Below are 17,665 nucleotides of genomic sequence, written 5' to 3'. Positions count from 1 at the left end.
GACAACAGCCAACATTTTGGACTTTGGCTGCAAGGATCGCAAGAATTCCTCTGCAACCTCGTCATCGTGACCTTGAAGCTTGTCACAGAATGGCATCCACCGTGCATGAGAAAACAGGTCTACCACCTCAGGGGTTTCCCGTAGCTTCTTGGAGTCTGTAGGCTCTTTCCTGATGAACCCACCCGACATGGCAAAAGCTCGCTGTGTTGGCCTGAGCTGGCTGGCACGTATAAAAAGATGGATCTTTGGGATTTCCTTAGACAGAGTGCAGAGTTACGCCTCTATCATGCACACAGTTTATAAATTCACGACTGTCTACAGGCGAGCCTTGACAGTGGCTCAATTATGAACCAAACCCTGTAGAAAATCCTGCATACACACTACGACGACAATTCTCATGCAGAAATAAGAAGACACTTGCAAATTCATGCACAGACTGAAATTTATGGTTTTCTACCCCTTTGATACGTCAACTTCACCACCTTTCAAACCAATTGCATGGGAGGACTATGTTCAGGCTTACCTCATTCCAGACTCACCACCTTTGACGTGAACAATTTAATTTCTCCGTAATGTTGAGCTTCCTGTAGCGAAGCTTCCTGTAGAAGTCGTGCACGGGTTCTGGGGAGTGCTTTAGTGGTTCTGGGTCTTCGGTACAACAACAGGACATTTAAACAGGCCGAGAACTCGGAGTATCAACCTTTAGGAAATTGCAGATGCGTACTCGGCTGCAAAGCGGTTGGGAATAAATGAGTGTAGTGCGCCATACGCGATCTAGCCGGTAGATTTGAATCCCTGCAGAACTCGTGGCGCGGGGGTGAGCTATCCCCATCGGCCCGTTGGCCGACGTCACCTGTGATAATTCCACTGTATGTCTGCCTGACCGCCGAATCATTCCCTGCATATCTACCGCCGCCACTCTTGTTAGATCGCCGCTTCTCTCCGACTGGGCTCTTCCCACGTGTCCATTTCCTACCTCGTCGACACACCCAACGCTTTTCGGATCGAACGAGGCCGTCAGGCTGGTTGTGGTGGCCAGTGGAATGGCTACCCGACTTGCTCAACCCATTCATTTTCATATTTACACACATTTTAAAGCATTATTCATGTAATTTGACGAAACAGGGTGAGGCACTTACCTGTGCGCCCGTGACGTTATTTTTCTCATGCTTCAGGACGAGGGTGACAGATCCACTTGCTGTCACTTCATGCACAAGCATGGGAGCTCCTTTTCGCTAACTGCTGCTGGTTACGAGACCGGTTGCTTGGCTGTGGATGGTGCATGCGCCGGCTCACGAGTTTCAGGTATCTTCATGGCATGCGCTCTAGCCAGATCAACTGCTACAGGATTCATGTAGGACATCCTGTAGCCGTTTCTCCTCCTCGGGTGCATGCTGAAACGGTGGAGTCACGTTCACGGTTGCAGGGTCTTTGGATTGCCTTGACAGGTAGCGCAGTGGCCTCTGCATGCTTTGTTTTTGATACGGATTTAAACAGGAACGCAACAAATTATAGAGATAATCATATACACAAAGATGCAGCGGAAATAATACTTCATTTCATTAATGGAAAATACTGAAATATGCTTACAACCAGAAATGGAAATAAACCAGCTAGGGCGATGGTAGCTTATCTCTGAGAAGAGATGTGATGGCTACATGCCTCTGAACTGTGTTACAATGAGGCTCGAAGGCCTATTTATTGTTGAGAAACAATGGAAAACCCTTCACATTCCAAAACCTAACCCTAGGAGATGAAACGCCAAACTGTGGGTCCCGTTTGGGGTAAATTGGTACATCAACTTCCCGGGGTCGTAACTTTGGCATATGATCTCCGTTTGATGCATACAATAGCTCGTTAGAAAGATCTATCCGAGCACTACCATTGTTGGAATTCCATGGATCCATGTTGCCCCCGGATTCCCCAAAAAACGTCGTTTAGGGCCTCAAAATGGCTCCGAAAGTTCAGGACCCGAAAAACTGCTAAAAATAGTAAGTTGTGCTACAATTAAGGAAACTGAAAATGCTGAGAAAGACAATGGTGGGGGTCCAGGTGGACTTGGCAGGTGGCCACCAATATCCACCTGGATCATTCCTCCCCCCTTAGGAAGCAATGGTCCCCATTGCGTTGAGCTCCTCCATGAGATGAGGAAACTTTTGCTGAACTTGTTCCCTGGTGAGCCACTTGCCCTGCTGAAGGAGTTGGCCTGCTTTGACAACTCGATACAGTTTGATATTCTGTTGGCGAGTGTTCTTGATCTGTGTGTCCATGATCCGATTAGTTGCAGCTTGTTCCATGCAATCTGGATTTAATTCTGTGGGTTTGTGCTGTTCTGCAATGTCGGATGTGTCTAGCAATGGTGGAAAGTATGGCCGAAGGCCGTCCACATTGAACACTGGGTGCAGGCCAAGGAATGGGGGAATGCTGAGCTCAAATGCATTGTCTCCCATAGCCTTAGTAATGGTGTAAGGACCATATCAGAGTGGTCTCAATTTCCGATAGGCTCCAGTAAGGCGTTCCTTTTGCAAATGCAACCAGACTTTGTTGCCCACCTGAAACTTGTGTGGCACCCGATGTTGATCATGTCGCTGCTTGTACTTGGCATTTGATTTCTCAAGAATGTCATGGACCTGTTGGAAAATATGTTGGATGCGCTCAATGAAGCTGGTGGCCTTATCTGTTTCGGACTGGACATGAGCTGAATTTATGTGAGTAGCTGCAAGTGACATGGCCACATCAATGGGGCATAGTGGCTGGAATCCCAAACCCACCTGAAAAGGGCTATGGCCAGTGGAGCTGTGAAGAGATCGGTTGTAGCTGTGCTGAACATAGGGGAGGCTCTCGTCCCATGTGCGTGGATGCTTTGAGTTATACATGCGCAGAATGTGCACAATCATCCTATTGACAACCTCTATCTGGCCATCAGTTTGAGGATGGAAGGCTGTGGACTTCGTGAGTTTGGTGTCCAGCATTGACCAGAGACTGGACCAAAATGTGCTGAGAAACCGACTGTCTCGATCTGAGATGATAGACTGTGGGATCCCAAAGTGCACCCACACTCGTTCAAAGAAGAGTTTAGCAGTGGCTTCTGCTGTGATATTCTTCTTGCAGGCCACCATAATGGCCATCTTCGAGAACCTGTCGACGACCACAAAAACACAGTCATTTCCATGCCTAGTGGAAGGAAGGCCTGACATGTAATCCATGGAGATGGATTCCCAAGGTCGACTAGGGGTAGGCAACGGGGTATAGAGGCCGTGCTTCTTAATGGCCGGTTTGGCAATGGCACAGGCAGTACATGATCTGATGTACTACCCAACATCCTGTCGAAGATTCGGCCAATAGAAATAATTTTGCAGTACTCCCACTGTTTTTGCGACCCCGAAATGCCCAGCAGCCCGACTGTAGTGTGCTTCCCAAATCATCTTGGCACGCTCGCTTGAAGGAACACAAAGTTGACCGAGGTGGCATAATAGGGCATCCTAGAGGTGAAAATCTGCAACATGTCGACCCTCCAAGAGTGTCTGGTATGTGTGGCCGAATTCTGGGTCGCTTTTGTAGAGAAGTGGCCAATCAGAAGTCTCGTGCCCACAAGAGTTGAGCACGGTGGTTAACGCCATGATCGGTGGTCGACTGAGGCAATCTGCAACATTATTGGTGCTTCCCTTCTTGTACTTGATATTCAAGTGGAACTGTTGCAGGTATGTAGACCACTTCTGATGGCGATCATTCTGCAATTTCCCTTGGGTCTGTTGAACTACAGGGGTCGGTGGTCTGTGTGGATGACCGTTTCCTTCCCCAAAATGTAATGCTTTCATTGTCGGCAGGCCTGCACAATGGAATACATCTCTTTATCATAAGTGGGATACTTCCGGACTGTGTCTGAAAGTGTTTCACTGTGATATGCCACTGGATGTCCATGTTGAGTAAGGACTGCCCCAATAGCATAGTCAGAGGCATCTGTCTCGACCTCAAATGGTTGTTGTAAATCTGGTAACGCGAGCACTGGTGCCATGCAGAGGCGATCCTTCAACTTCATGAATGCCTTCTGTTGAGATTCAGACCAAAAGAATTTTGCTTTCGCCCCTCCCTTGGTGACTTGACTCAAGGTCCAAGAAATATGAGAGAACCCCAACACAAACCTGCGGTAGAAGTTGGCAAGACCTAGAAAGCTGCGAAGCTTTGTTAGAGTGGTTGGAGAGGGCCAATCCCGAATGACTTGGATCTTGGCTGGATCGACATGCACCCCCTGTTCATCAATGATGTATCCCAGATACTGAACCTGGGTCATGCCAAAAGTGCATTTCTCCAAATTGGCACATAGCTTGTGTTGCCGCAGTGTTTGGAGAACCTGTCGGATGTGGTGGAGGTGCTCTTCCCAACTCTGGTTGAAGATCAGAATGTCATCCAAGTATACTACTACAAAGGAGTTGGTGAATGGCCGCAAGATGTCATCCATTAGCCTCATAAAGGTTGCAGGAGCATTCGTCAATCCGAAAGGAAAAACCAACCATTCGAAGAGGCCCTCCTTGGATTTGAAAGCAGTCTTCCACACATCAGAGGGTTCGATTGGTACTTGGTGATATCCTGACTTCAGATCGATCTTGCTGAAATATTTCGCCCCCTTTAGTTGGTCTAGGAGGTCATCAATCCGCGGGATCGGGTACCTATTACGGATAGTGATCTTGTTCAACACCCGATAGTCAATACAGAGTCTCCACGTCCCATCCTTCTTTTGTACCAACACGATCGAGCTCCCACAGGGCGATGAACTCGGACGGATGTGACCTCTCTGCAGGAGCTCCTGAATATGCCTCTTGATTTCATTGTTCTCCAGAACGGAGCGCTGATAAATGTGTCCATTGGGTAGCGGCGCACCTGGGGTCAAATCGATGGAGTGCTTGACTTGACAGTGCAGAGGAACCCTTGCCGGGGAGGTGAAGATGTCCTCGTACTCCTCCACAATCTTGTCCATCTGTAGTTGTCGTGCAGAGGGACCCCGTCTGGAGGCCGCGGCCAGTGTCTTCTTCTTTCCTTGAGGGCGTATCATCAGGAAATCAAATTTCCTGGTTTTGGAAATGATCTTACTGCATTGTTTTGCAGTAACCAAAGAGATGGCGGTAGGTGGTGCTACCTCTAGTATCCTGAACAACTTATTTCCCAATGTAATAATAACAGCACGGGGCCTTGATTCATACATAGCATGTCGCTTCCACAAGTATGGTTGTCCTAGTAATACATCACAAACTTCAAGTGGAGCAATGTCACACAATACCTCATCCGTGAAGGGCTTGATGTTGTATGGAAGGCGACACTGCTGGCTCACGCGAAGATCTCGTCCTTAGTGAAGCCACCCAATGGTGTATGGTTGTGGATGTGCTGTGGTCGGTAAGCCCAACCGCTTCACGACCTCTGCCGAAATGAGGTTCTTTTGACTCCCGCTATCAACAATGAACTGTATCGGGGAGCCCTTTACCCACATCTGGGAGTGGAAGAGACGCTCCTCCTCCTCTGGATCTTCGGGTTCATTTTTCTGGATCTTTGCGGTAGCAACAGTGGCGCTGGAATCCGCATCAATGATCTGCTTCCCTTTTTCATACCCCTTATCGGGTTCTGACTCAGAGTCGGAACATGCATCTCATTCCGAAACCTTTAGCTCAGCCACCAGTGACTGCTTGGCCTGACACTCACTTGTGTTGTGAGTGGAGCTCTTATGGAACTCACACCATTTTCCAGTTTCCTTTCTCAGCTTCGCGACGCTGTTCTTTGCTTGCAGCTTCGGCTGGTTGTCTTGGGCTGTCCCGCCTTGGCTTTGTCCTTTGTTCTGTGGTTTAGGGGCACCTGTCCCCTGCTTTGGATTCGCAGATCCAAAGTCTCGCTTCTTTTGTTTAAACTTCTGCTCGACCTTGATGGCATATCGGTATGCTGCACCGAGCGAGGGGATGTTTAGGAATTGTATTTCTTCCTGGATGTACTTGTGCAGGTAGCCACGGTATTTGAGTATCAAATGTTGCTCTGAATCCTTGATACCCAACTTTGTGCGAAGGGTATGGAAAAGATTGGTGAACTCCGGCACGTCTTGGTCCCTTCCCTGCCGCAGCGTGGTCCACTTTATGTATTCATCCTCATAGCTTCCAACAGGGTAGTACTGCTCCTTGATGGCATCCCGGAACGAATCCCAGGTGGGTGCGGCTGAAAATAGTGAGCCAGTACTTTCATCCTTCTGTTCGCAGTAGGTTTCCCACCAGTCCTTGACGTGGGGGGCTGCTTTGAGAAGAGCAAAAACAATCTTTTCCCGACTCGAAAATTCATGAACAGAAAAATAACCCTCTAGCAGATTCAACCATTTATCTACGGCATCTGCGTCTATCTGACCCTCGAATATGGGGATTTCAAAATTAACTTGTACCTTAAAGGGTTTGGCGTTTCCAGAGTAGCTGCTGGAAGCCGATGCGTCACTTCTGGGTAGCCGCTGAAGGATATGGGCAAAGCTGTCCATCATTGCGTTCCATTGTCGCTCGAGGGCTTCTTTGAGCAAGATTTTGATGGGATCTCCTGCCCCCTCGTCTTTCTTCTCATCCGCCATGGGAGGCCGTCGGGATTTGCGAGGCTGGTCTTGCAAAGGTTCAACCAGTTCAAGCCCTAACTCCTTATATCCCGACCTTGTTGGGGACATGCAAAGAAAAACAGAGAAAAAGCATACCGCTCTGATACCACTGATCCGGATTTAAACAGGAACGCAACAAATTATAGAGATAACCATATACACAAAGATGCAGCGGAAATAATACTTCATTTCATTAATGGAAAATACTGAAATATGCTTACAACCAGAAATGGAAATAAACCAGCTAGGGCGATGGTAGCTTATCTCTGAGAAGAGATGTGATGGCTACATGCCTCTGAACTGTGTTACAATGAGGCTCGAAGGCCTATTTATTGTTGAGAAACAATGGAAAACCCTTCACATTCCAAAACCTAACCCTAGGAGATGAAACGCCGAACTGTGGGCCCCGTTTGGGGTAAATTGGTACATCAACTTCCCGGGGTCGTAACTTTGGCATATGATCTCCGTTTGACGCATACAATAGCTCGTTAGAAAGATCTATCCGAGCACTACCATTGTTTGAATGGGCAACATGGGTCCATGGAATGGACCCATGTTGCCCTTGGATTCCCCAAAAAACATCGTTTAGGGCCTCAAAACGGCTCCGGAAGTTCAGGACCCGAAAAACTGCTAAAAATAGTAAGTTGGGCTACAATTAAGGAAACTGAAAATGCTAAGAAAGACAATGGTGGGGGTCCAGGTGGACTTGGCAGGTGGCCACCAATATCCACCTGGATCAGTTTTTCATTTGAAAATGATTTCTTCTGAGAGTCCAACGTTCTGGTTTGACTGCACAGGTCTTTCAATCGTATGGCAGCAATGGTGGTGGAAGGAGGCAACAGCAGTGGGTGATGGAGAAAAACATTGGTTGCATGCCTCCTTATTGGTCTTCGGGCTTCAAATTCTTCTACACAGTCGGTCCTGGCCCGTCCCAAGATTCTACAGGAAGTTTCCTGTAGAAATACAGAACTTCCTGTAGAAAGTCCTGTAGCTTCCTGTAGGAGGCTAAACTATGACTAGACCATGCCCAAACCTTGGAAGAGATGAGTGTTTCTGGAGGGAGTGTTGGTGAGGTCACCTGATAGCATGGTAGGGACCCTTATCCTTGAGTTGAGAGGCCTCCTTTTCTGCATGGAATACCTGCAACCTGCATTAATTTCCAAAGCTTGAGCCTGTTTTTCTGTTTCTGCGTCTTTTTCTTTTCCTTGGTTTTTTTTCTCTCTCTCTTTTTTTTTTTTTAGGAGACAGCAGGGGCGCCTCAATGAGGTTTTCACGCCTACTATCTACCTTGGGCGCCTCAGAGAGGTTTTCACCCAAGGGTCTTGTTATCACAAAATCAAGCACTGAAGGGCTGCTGATCAGGTAGACTCTGTGTAACTATTTCAGACCAAGCTTTTGACTAAGGATTAGCCTCCCTAGCCTGAGAGGGCTCTCTCAAGAAAAAGTTATTGATTTTGAATGTTGATAAGAGGGCTAACTCTTGTACAATAGATTTAATGAACTTGCTGGCTGGACAAATATACAAATACATCCATTGGGCTTATGGAGTCAAACATGCTACAACAAACAATGATATTTCCTCTACATAGAAGTCAGGGCATGTGACATTTAAATGTTCAAAATATAACTCTTATAAAACCACAGTTCATAGAAGAGTACAGGAAGTCAGAGCAACATATGTGAATTCTGAGTGATTACTCCTCTAAGCAACTGAAAAAAGACATGAAGGACAAAGTAAAACAATACATCTTGAACATGGAAATGCTGTATGAATCCTGAGAAGAAAGGCATATATCTTATATTACTGCAAACTGTTCTTTACACAAGCCAAAATAGCACTCTGTTTTCATAAAATATCCAACCCCCTCTACATCTCCTATTGATCCATATATAGGCAAACAAGCTTAACCACCTCGAGCTTCCTCCTCCAGCATGAGGGGAGCCTCGAAGGTGGCTATTGAATATCCCTATCTAGTGCATAACTAATTTATTAATTACAAAATGTCTAAACTGAAATCACAAATGGTTTTCATTTAATCAAAATCCTAAATCTTTGCTCCTTGTCGCATGATGCTTTTCTGGCTTTTGACACATGTCCTTTGCTGCTTGGGTTGAGGTGTCTTGAAGGAAAGTACACTAAATGAGTTGGCCTTGGATTCCAGTCACATAGATGGCTTCATTAATTAACCAAGGAAGGTGCTCTGTTTTCACGGCTTCTGTCTCCCATCACTCTTCATCACTTTAAAAACATGTCCACTGTTCTTTAATTCTTCCTGAACAACGCATATCACCACATCTTTCAAATAAACTGGAAACCTTATGAGCTGAACAGGTGTCTGCAGTTGCTAATTGGCTCTTAATATAATATGTTTTCCATCATCCTAAAATATAGGAAACTTTTCCTGTCTGTCAGTCTTTGCTTTGCCTCATCATATTCGAACCTAAAAGAGCTTACCTTTTATCCTTAATTGACTAAAATAGAGCGGACTGCCACATATTGGATGTGCTGTAGGTTATACTGATAAACAAGTGTCTCTCTTTCAAGTTTCTCAGTCATCTTCACCATCATAGCTGCTCTGTGTTTAAAATCATCACCTACAGCAGTTTCGTAGCGCGCTACGAAACTGCTGTGTGATTTCAAAAACACAGTCTTGTGATATGCATAATAAATTCTACTGTACTTTTAATAATCCCTAACAGGATCCCTGCTCCTCTCTCTGTCGTGATAACGATCACCATTGGTTGATTTTGAAATAGCATCACTGCCATTCCTGTCACGAGGCAGTATTCGACGCACAGGTGAGGCATCTCGGGTAGAAGCACAATGTGGTGCATGCTGGCCAAATTACACAGATAAAGCAGCTTTAACTGATGGTGGCCTTCGGGCAGTGTCATCTGATCCATAGTGATTAGTATCACCAGTCACTCCTGCATGCCGAGTGGGAGGATTCATTCATTCCAAATGAGCAGTAATTTGACACATGATAGGTACCGGTATGTGAGGAAAAAGTGTATCGAAATAGTACTGGCCTAGAAGTAAATCATGAACATAAACACCCATTGTGGTCATCCTTCCATTTGATCCTGGAGAAAATTCCTCCTCGTCCTTAACATAAGGCTCGACCCAAACCCATAACGTCTTAGGATCTGCAACATAACGCAAGTACAGGAAACCACTACATCTCATGTATGGAGAATCCTCGTGCTTAAGAAGCCCATGTATTTGCTTCACTGTCAACTTCATGGTAAAAAATTTGTAGAGAAGACAAAATGCTGTAAACGGGCCCCTACAATTCCCTTCTTGTAATGAGCTATACTCTGATGTATATCTCCTTCACGCTTCACCTTTGTACCAAGGTCTGTAAGGGCTATAGTCATGTTATTCTTAGCGATTTCAAAATTAGGATATACAGTCAAACACCTCTCAAAGAGCAGCAATAAAAACTGGACTTCCCATGTGGAACAGGTGTCCGCTGAACTGGTCTTTGGCACACTTTCAATGGGCGAATATAACGCTGGGTAGTATTACAGAAGACAAAATTTACCAAGAAATCATTTTGCATCTCTGTAAAAAACCTGCAAGGCAAAGCGACCAGAAAAAGAGACAAGGGAGATGTTCTCTGACATCTCATTTAGCATAACATTGTATGTGTCCATTGATAAACGTTCTGCTAGGAACTGATAAGTGAGTCTCAAAACGTCTAACAGTTGTTGCAACTCCACAACGGCACAGAGATCATGAGACTCAAAGAGTTCAAACAAGAAGTCAATATTTTCTCTGAAAATTTTATTCATCCTCTGCGTCCTTGGAATTTCCTTGTTTGGCGAACCAACTCCGTAAAAATCTCACGTATTCCATGGAACCCGCATTTTTCAGGGTGAATGCGCTCATTCCACTAAGCATCAATTTCGCCCTCTGTCCCCACTTGATAAACTCCGGCAAAACAGTCCCAACAACGCAAATCAAAGGCGAGAAAGAAAGAGTTTAGATATCTTGTGTCAATGGCTCAATTTGTCTTCCTCCATTTGCGCATGAACAGAATGATCTATAACACCCGGCAATTCCACAAACATGATCCCACAATCCGGCGCGCTGTTGTAGAGGCCATGTGTCATATAATTGACACGTATATTATTACTTATCCATAATCGGTTTTACCCACAGCAGAAGAAATCTCCACCGGCCCATTTTAATAGTCCTCAGCCATAATATGAAAACGGTGCTCCCATATAGACCCGTATGTTGACACGTATCATTTGGGAAAAACTCCTTCATTAACATTGCATTTGTTGAGAGATTTGTATCTATCAGCAACTCCAGAACTTGAAACGGAATGTGTTCCTGGATACCATTCCCAATTTGTAACTTTCTTAATGCGGCATGAACAGGTAACCACAGCTCAAGCTACGTATCTGGTTCTTTAAGTCGATCCAATAATGCTTAAGCAGCCAATAAATGTTCTGAAATAACTGTCAACTTTGTCACCAAAGCAAAAATATCTGGTTGCAAATGTTTTGGAGCCTTATCTAAAACAAGAGCAATTTTCTGAGTTGTGACCTCTGTCTCGGTTCTGGACCACCGTGGGGAACTACACCATCGAATGCCTTGAGAGAATCGACAATCAACCCTAATAGTTCTTCAGATTGCTCTGGCCATTTTGTCTCTTGCTTTTGATTAGAATTGTTCACTCTCGAAGACTCTTGTGCAGTTGATTCTAGAGGTGATGAAACAGGCCAAACTGCAGCCTTTTCCGCATACACTGTTGCCAGTAAGTCAGTGCTTTGCACTGTTTGCTCCATCCATCCCAACATCAAGGCGTTAATCTACAGGATTATTCAGAGATTCCAGTGTTCCATTAAAACCTTTAATTCTCTAAGAAGTGAACACTCCCCTGCGCAAACATTATGGCAAACATTTTTATGACACTGAATGTGGTCTTCCCATCTGTAAACACTTGAGCCAATGTTCCAGCTCCTTCAATAGCTTCTGGTAGTATGCTGTGACAACACCCGACTCAGGAAACAATATGACCATTGCATACTTGAGCATAAAATATATCAAAACTTGCATCTTTACATGCTTCATGACTAATTTAAATGTCTCAACAATTGAGCTTGCAGGTTTTCGACTGTCCTCTGAAATACATCATAGACTCACAACCTGTTGGCATGAAGCAACCAGCAATCCTGCATTCTCTGTTGGCATTATGAGATAAGTGTTGTCCTTGATGGCAAACCTCACTGATGACAAATCATAGTACAGAAGGTCAGCAGCAAGGAATTGATGATCAGACTATAAGAAGAAGAGAAAAGTTCATACACGCAGGTTCATTAAGCCCAAGTCGCGTGTACACGCAGGTTGGCTTCAGCAAAAGCGCGTGTATGTGGAAATGTACCTTTGATCCATGGCGGTTAGTCCTTGGAAGTTGTGCCTATGGTTTCGGACCATTTTGTCTCGACGGGCGTGTCGATCCCTAGTATTGAAGTTGATGGTATTGTGTTACTATGGTTTTGGCTCTTGGTATTGAACAAGGCCTAAGGCTATATAAAGGGAAAGAAATCATTAGGCAAGTGCATCTGAAATGTCTTGAATATCTGATGAAGCATTAGATCCAGGATGCAGGGTTATGGGTTGATGATGCATTGCTTGATCTGAGCTAAGGAGAGATCTCACCTGTTGATGGAGAACTAGATCTAAGGAGAGATCGGGATCAAATGGTTTGAAATGAACTATCTTTATGATGCTTATTCTAGATCTACATACTGACGCATGTATTGTTCTATAAGTGTTATGAGTATGACTGATGTCTGGTACAGCTGCAAGTTATGAGAAATTATTTTTAGATCTGTACGCGGGTTGGCTTTGATAAAAGCACGTATACACGCGGGTTTGATTCATCGAAGTAGCGTATACATTGTAAATCTTAATATTTGAAGTTGCAGATGGATCTGATGGTTATTACAGAGTTCTGTGTCTGCTCTGTGTTCTGGTGACTGTTGTTAACAGGGTTTCAGTGATTCAGGGTTTGATGATTGTTTTGAGCTTCAATGATAGTTATGGGTCCAGTATGAAAATTGGATGAAAAGTGGCCTTACAGATTATGTGTTGTGCTTCAGTGTATCCAGTCTGAAAATTGATGAAACGTGGTACCTGGAGGTGAGAAGATTGTAGGCAAGCACCTACGTACTAGTATCTAAGCTAGTACAAAAGCTAAAGGAGATCTTTGGAGCATTGTAGCAGGTAGCAGCCTGCGTACTAGTAAATGGATCGGCTAGTACAAGAGCAAAGGGGGTTGTAGCTCCCGTACTGGTATAAGACTGCACCAGTACAAATATTGTAAAAGGATTTTCTTATTAAGAAGAAGATTGAGATGACTTGCAGCAGGTGGTTTTCACCCACATTGGGTTTCCACCTTATATCTTTGTGTTCATGTGTGTGGCTCTTGTGTGATGTTCTGTTCTGTTATTCTGCACCTGTTTACTGTTAATATGCTTAATAATGATCTGATGCATTTACTGAAGATTAAGCTAACTGAATTATAAGATCTCTGGATATACACGAGTTTCATTAGACACAGTAGCGTGTACATGCGGGTTCACTTAATTGAAGTAGCGTATATGTTTCTGAGTATGAAATAGAAAAAGTTTGATTGATCTGATAATACTGATTCACCCCCCCTCTCAGTATTATTTCCAACAATTGGTATCAGAGCAGGTCCTTTGACAGAAGCTTGATCGCTTGAAGGAGATCCGTGGAACAATGGGAAAGAAGCTTAAAAAGAAAGCTCATAAGAAGAAGAAGACATCTCAGAAGGACTATGACAGTGGGAGAGTCGATTGGGGATTAGGTATAAGAAATTCTTCAGATTCAAAATCAGATTCAGATTCAGAATCATTATCAGGTATGGATGTGTTATCCTCTGATGTTCCTGCTATATTTCCTTGTGAAAGTGATGGAAGTGATAGTGAAACTACTGAACATGCTTTTATGGGTGAGCAAGAAAAGTGTCAAATAGAGGCAATGTTTAGAAGGCTTGCAGACAAAGTTAAAGATCAACAAGATCTATTGAACAAAAGGGAATGTGCTTTCAAAGAAGAAGTTACCAAACTAAAGGCCCAAATAGAAGAAGGAAACAAGGTAAGAAAGCTACTCAAGGACAAGGAAGACCAATGTCAAAAATTGCAGCATGAAGTAACATCATTAAGAAAAGAAGTCAACGAAAGAAGCACAACCATCAAGAAACTCAAAGATAGATCCAGCTACTATGAAAATCTTGAAGCTACAATCCCCTCACTAAAAGGAGATCTTGAAGAATCAAAGAAGCAGAATACAGATCTACTCCAAGCTATTGCAAAACAAGAAAACGAAGTCACCAGCTTAAAATCTCAAGTAGAATGTGCTTTCCGAGTTCGTGAAATGCAGCAGGATCTGAATGAAGAACAAGAAAAGGAGATTCTCAAATTAAGGCATCAGTTGGAAGAAGGAAGGAAAGATGGAGAAGACATGAAGAAGCAATGTCTAGAAAAGGAGGAACAACTTCAAGTTGAGGTAAATATCTTGAAAGGGAAATTAGAAGAAAAGGATAAACTTTTGAGATTTCAAGATAGTACTAAAGCCTTGGATGATATTCTTAGTAGTCAAAGGTCTCCTGCTATCAAGACTGGTCTTGGTTTTCATGAATCTGTTGAAGGTGAATCTAGTTCACAAGGTGAGGCAAGGAACTCTAAAGAGAAATCTAGAATGATCAACAAGGAGATGAAAGGTCAACCCCATCAACAATCAAGGAAAGAGACTCCTCAAAGAAAGTCTTTTACTCCTTCTATGAATAATGTTGAATGTTATGTATGTCATAATCTTGGACATGTTGCAGCTAGATGTAGAAGAAGAAGAGTTCAAGACCATTATGCGGACAGGTCATCTCAATCAAGGTACTTTAATGGATATTGCTTTGCTTGCAATATGTATGGTCACAAAGCTGCTGATTGCTACAGAAGGAACATGAAACATGTTAGATGTTATGCATGTAACAAGCTTGGACATATAGCAAAGGAATGCAGGAACAAAGGATGGATATCACACCAAAAGAAGAAAACCTCATCACACTTGAAGATATGGAGGAAGAAGGAAGTACAGTCAGCACAATGTACTGAGACACAGCACAGCACAGACATATCAGACTCAGGGGGAGCTGAAGGTGTAAAACTTCAGTGTTCTAAATCTCATACGCAAGTTCCTTAAATGGAAGTCGCGTGTATACGCGAGTTAGACACTGCAAAGTCGCGTATATGTCAGTCTGAGGAAAAGCAGTGGGGACAGGATCAGAAAAAGGATCTGATATGATTCAGTCTATTATTTGCTCTATTGGTTACAGTCTGCTGAGGATGTGTGGAAATGTTTTGTTACTTGTATGATGTCTAGAAGTGTTTTTGATCCTAACTTGAGGATGATGATGTTTTGATGCTTATTGCTGATATATACATAATCAGATCTAACAGATGGCACAGGTTGAGGGGGAGCATATGCCTTTAGCAATTCAATGTTGGCATTATGGTTAATAATCCTTGGTGATGATTCTTATATGGCTAAATGATATATCTTGCTATTGTGAGTTGTCTATGATAAACTCTCATATGATTCTTGGAGTTACATAGAAGATGTTCAGATCAGATTTATGGTTGATTCTTTGATGATGCATGTATGGTGCTTACATGGTGATCTTCATAAGAACAAGGAGAAGTACAAAGCTTGAATACACATCTTCCTCACTTGATGATGAGTCACTTATATACTGCTGTTGTCATATACATAAAGATCATACAGTTATGATGCAGGCACTCATGTGGATAAGGATTGTTGCTGTTGATGATATCAAGAAGTTTTGTCAAATGAGCTTGAGCTCAAGATACATAGTGCTGACACATGGATGACTACTCAAAGTTGCTTTATTGGAGACATGATGATGAGTTCTTATCTATGATGATAGGTTGATACTTACATATGTTAATTGATGCAGATGTTCCCAAGTAATGATACTTGGATCATGTAGAGCTTGATGAAATGGCTATGGTGGTTTCACACATGATACAATGTGAATGACTCTGAATTCTGTTCAAAGGGATGAATTGATGCAGACATACCGTGTTATAGGTTGATGACCTATTCTCTACAGGACATTTACAGGTTGCTGATATGGAAATTTGTGTACGCGTGTTGTTTAAAGGATATCCGCGTGCATACGCAGTTTTACAAGAGGATAGTCGCGTATATGGTATACGCGTGTTTCGTAAGGGATATCCGCGTATATACGCTTGCTTATGTGTATACAAACGCGTATATGGAGTTTTTAAGAAAATCAGCAGGGACAGATGTTGGTTGCAGAAAGTCTGATATGGGTCTGACAGAGATCATCTGGCACAGGTTCAGGGGGAGCAGATAATCTTCCAATGATGCATTGTTGGCATTATCTTAAAATTTTTGGTTCTGGTTCACTTTTGTTGTTGGTTTCAGATGGAACAAAGGCGAAAGGAGAACAGAAGGATCTCTTGGTTGCTGATCTGAATGCTGATTGACAAGATATACGCTACTTCAATTACGTGAACCCGCGTGTACTCAGTGGATTTTGATAAACATGACCGCTGGTGAAAATGGCAATGGTTTCGGGAAAATTCCCAATTTGGTAGCGCAGCCAGTGCAAGGTTAGTGATTTTGCTACGAAATCACTAAAACAGATGGCGCTGCTAAACTGCTAACGAATTTATGCGCTGCGAAACTGCTAAAAGAATTCAGGCACTGCGAAAACACCCTGGTCTTTAAACTAGGCTAAAAATTTTTAACTACAGCATTTTCAGTGATAACAGGTCTTTTTGTTTTTATTCCATTTTTTCAGAGAGATAGTAGGGGCGACTCAATGAGGTTTTCACCCCTACCATTTGCCTTGGGAACCTCAGAAAGGTTTTCACCCAAGGATCATTTTATTATGATTTTTTTTTTTTTGGATGCTTAGGGTATGCCCAAAACAGAGGCAGAACCCTTCTCTACGACCAGTACTAGTTTTTCCACAGTTTTGATGAACTCTTGCCTCGAAAGAGGTTTCCTGTAGATCTTTAGTCGATGCCCATTGACGAGCATGGGGATGGCTTCCTCATCGATGGTCCAGATAAGAACAGACCCATTATCATTACACTTCTCCACTACATATGGCCCTAACCATCTTGTCCTCAGCTTCGCCTTGAAATCCTTGTGTCTGGAATCATACAACAACGCCCAATCTCCTGGTTGGAATTGCTTGTCATTGAGGTGCCGGTCATGTCATATATTCCTCTGAAGTTGAACCACTTCTGAGTGGAGAAGGGCCTGCATTTTGTGTTCATCTAGCCCATTCAGCTGCAATAACCTTTCTTGTTGGGCATGGGTGAGATCTAGGTCCAGCTGAGCTGCCATCCTCAATGTGTTGTACTCGAACTCTATTGACAAGAAAGCCCTCTTCCCATAGACCAGTTCATAAGGTGTGAAACCGGTTGTGGTCTTCCAAGTGGTGTTGTAAGCCTAGGTGGCCTCAACCAGGCAATCTGCCCAATCCTTTCTACTGCTGCTCACCACCTTAGTCAAAATCCCTTCTAATGCTCTATTGGTGACTTCCACCTGCCCATTTTCTTGAGGATGATAGGGGGTGGAAGTTCTATGCTTGATCTTGTGATGAGCAAGAAAATCTTCAATTAAGTTGGAGGTGAACTGGCTTCCTTGATCGGTGAATAGCTCTCTTGGGTAACCAAATTTGTAGAAGATGTTTTCTCTTAAAAACTCAGCCACCTTTTCTTTTGTCACTGCTTTGATTGCCTTGGTTTCTGCCCACTTTGTTAGATAGTCTGTGCACACAATGATGTAAGACCTTTGCTTTGAAGGAGGATTGATAGGACCCACAAAATCCATGCCCCACTTCTCAAATGGTTCAAGAGTCACTTGAGGTTGGAGAGGCATTTCGTCCCTTGGGGTTGGCTTCCCCATCCTTTGGCATCGGTCACATTGGCTGATATATCTCTTGACATCTTGATGAAGCG

At 43.6% G+C, this 17,665-nt stretch overlaps 1 pseudogene; it reads right to left on the bottom strand.

Moving 5' to 3' along the window:
* Positions 1-9,290: 9,290 nt before the first annotated feature.
* On the bottom strand, positions 9,291-11,407 carry LOC149146640 (pre-mRNA splicing factor SR-like 1 pseudogene; annotated as a pseudogene).
* Between the last annotated feature and the right edge of the window lie 6,258 nt (positions 11,408-17,665).

Source organism: Pinus tabuliformis, chromosome X (genome assembly GCF_031772625.1).
Source record: "Pinus tabuliformis cultivar Carrire ecotype Pingquan chromosome X, CPIR1, whole genome shotgun sequence".
NCBI lineage: Eukaryota > Viridiplantae > Streptophyta > Pinopsida > Pinales > Pinaceae > Pinus > Pinus tabuliformis.
Note: the sequence above shows the minus strand (reverse complement) of the source record. Positions and strands in the feature narration are given on the sequence as shown.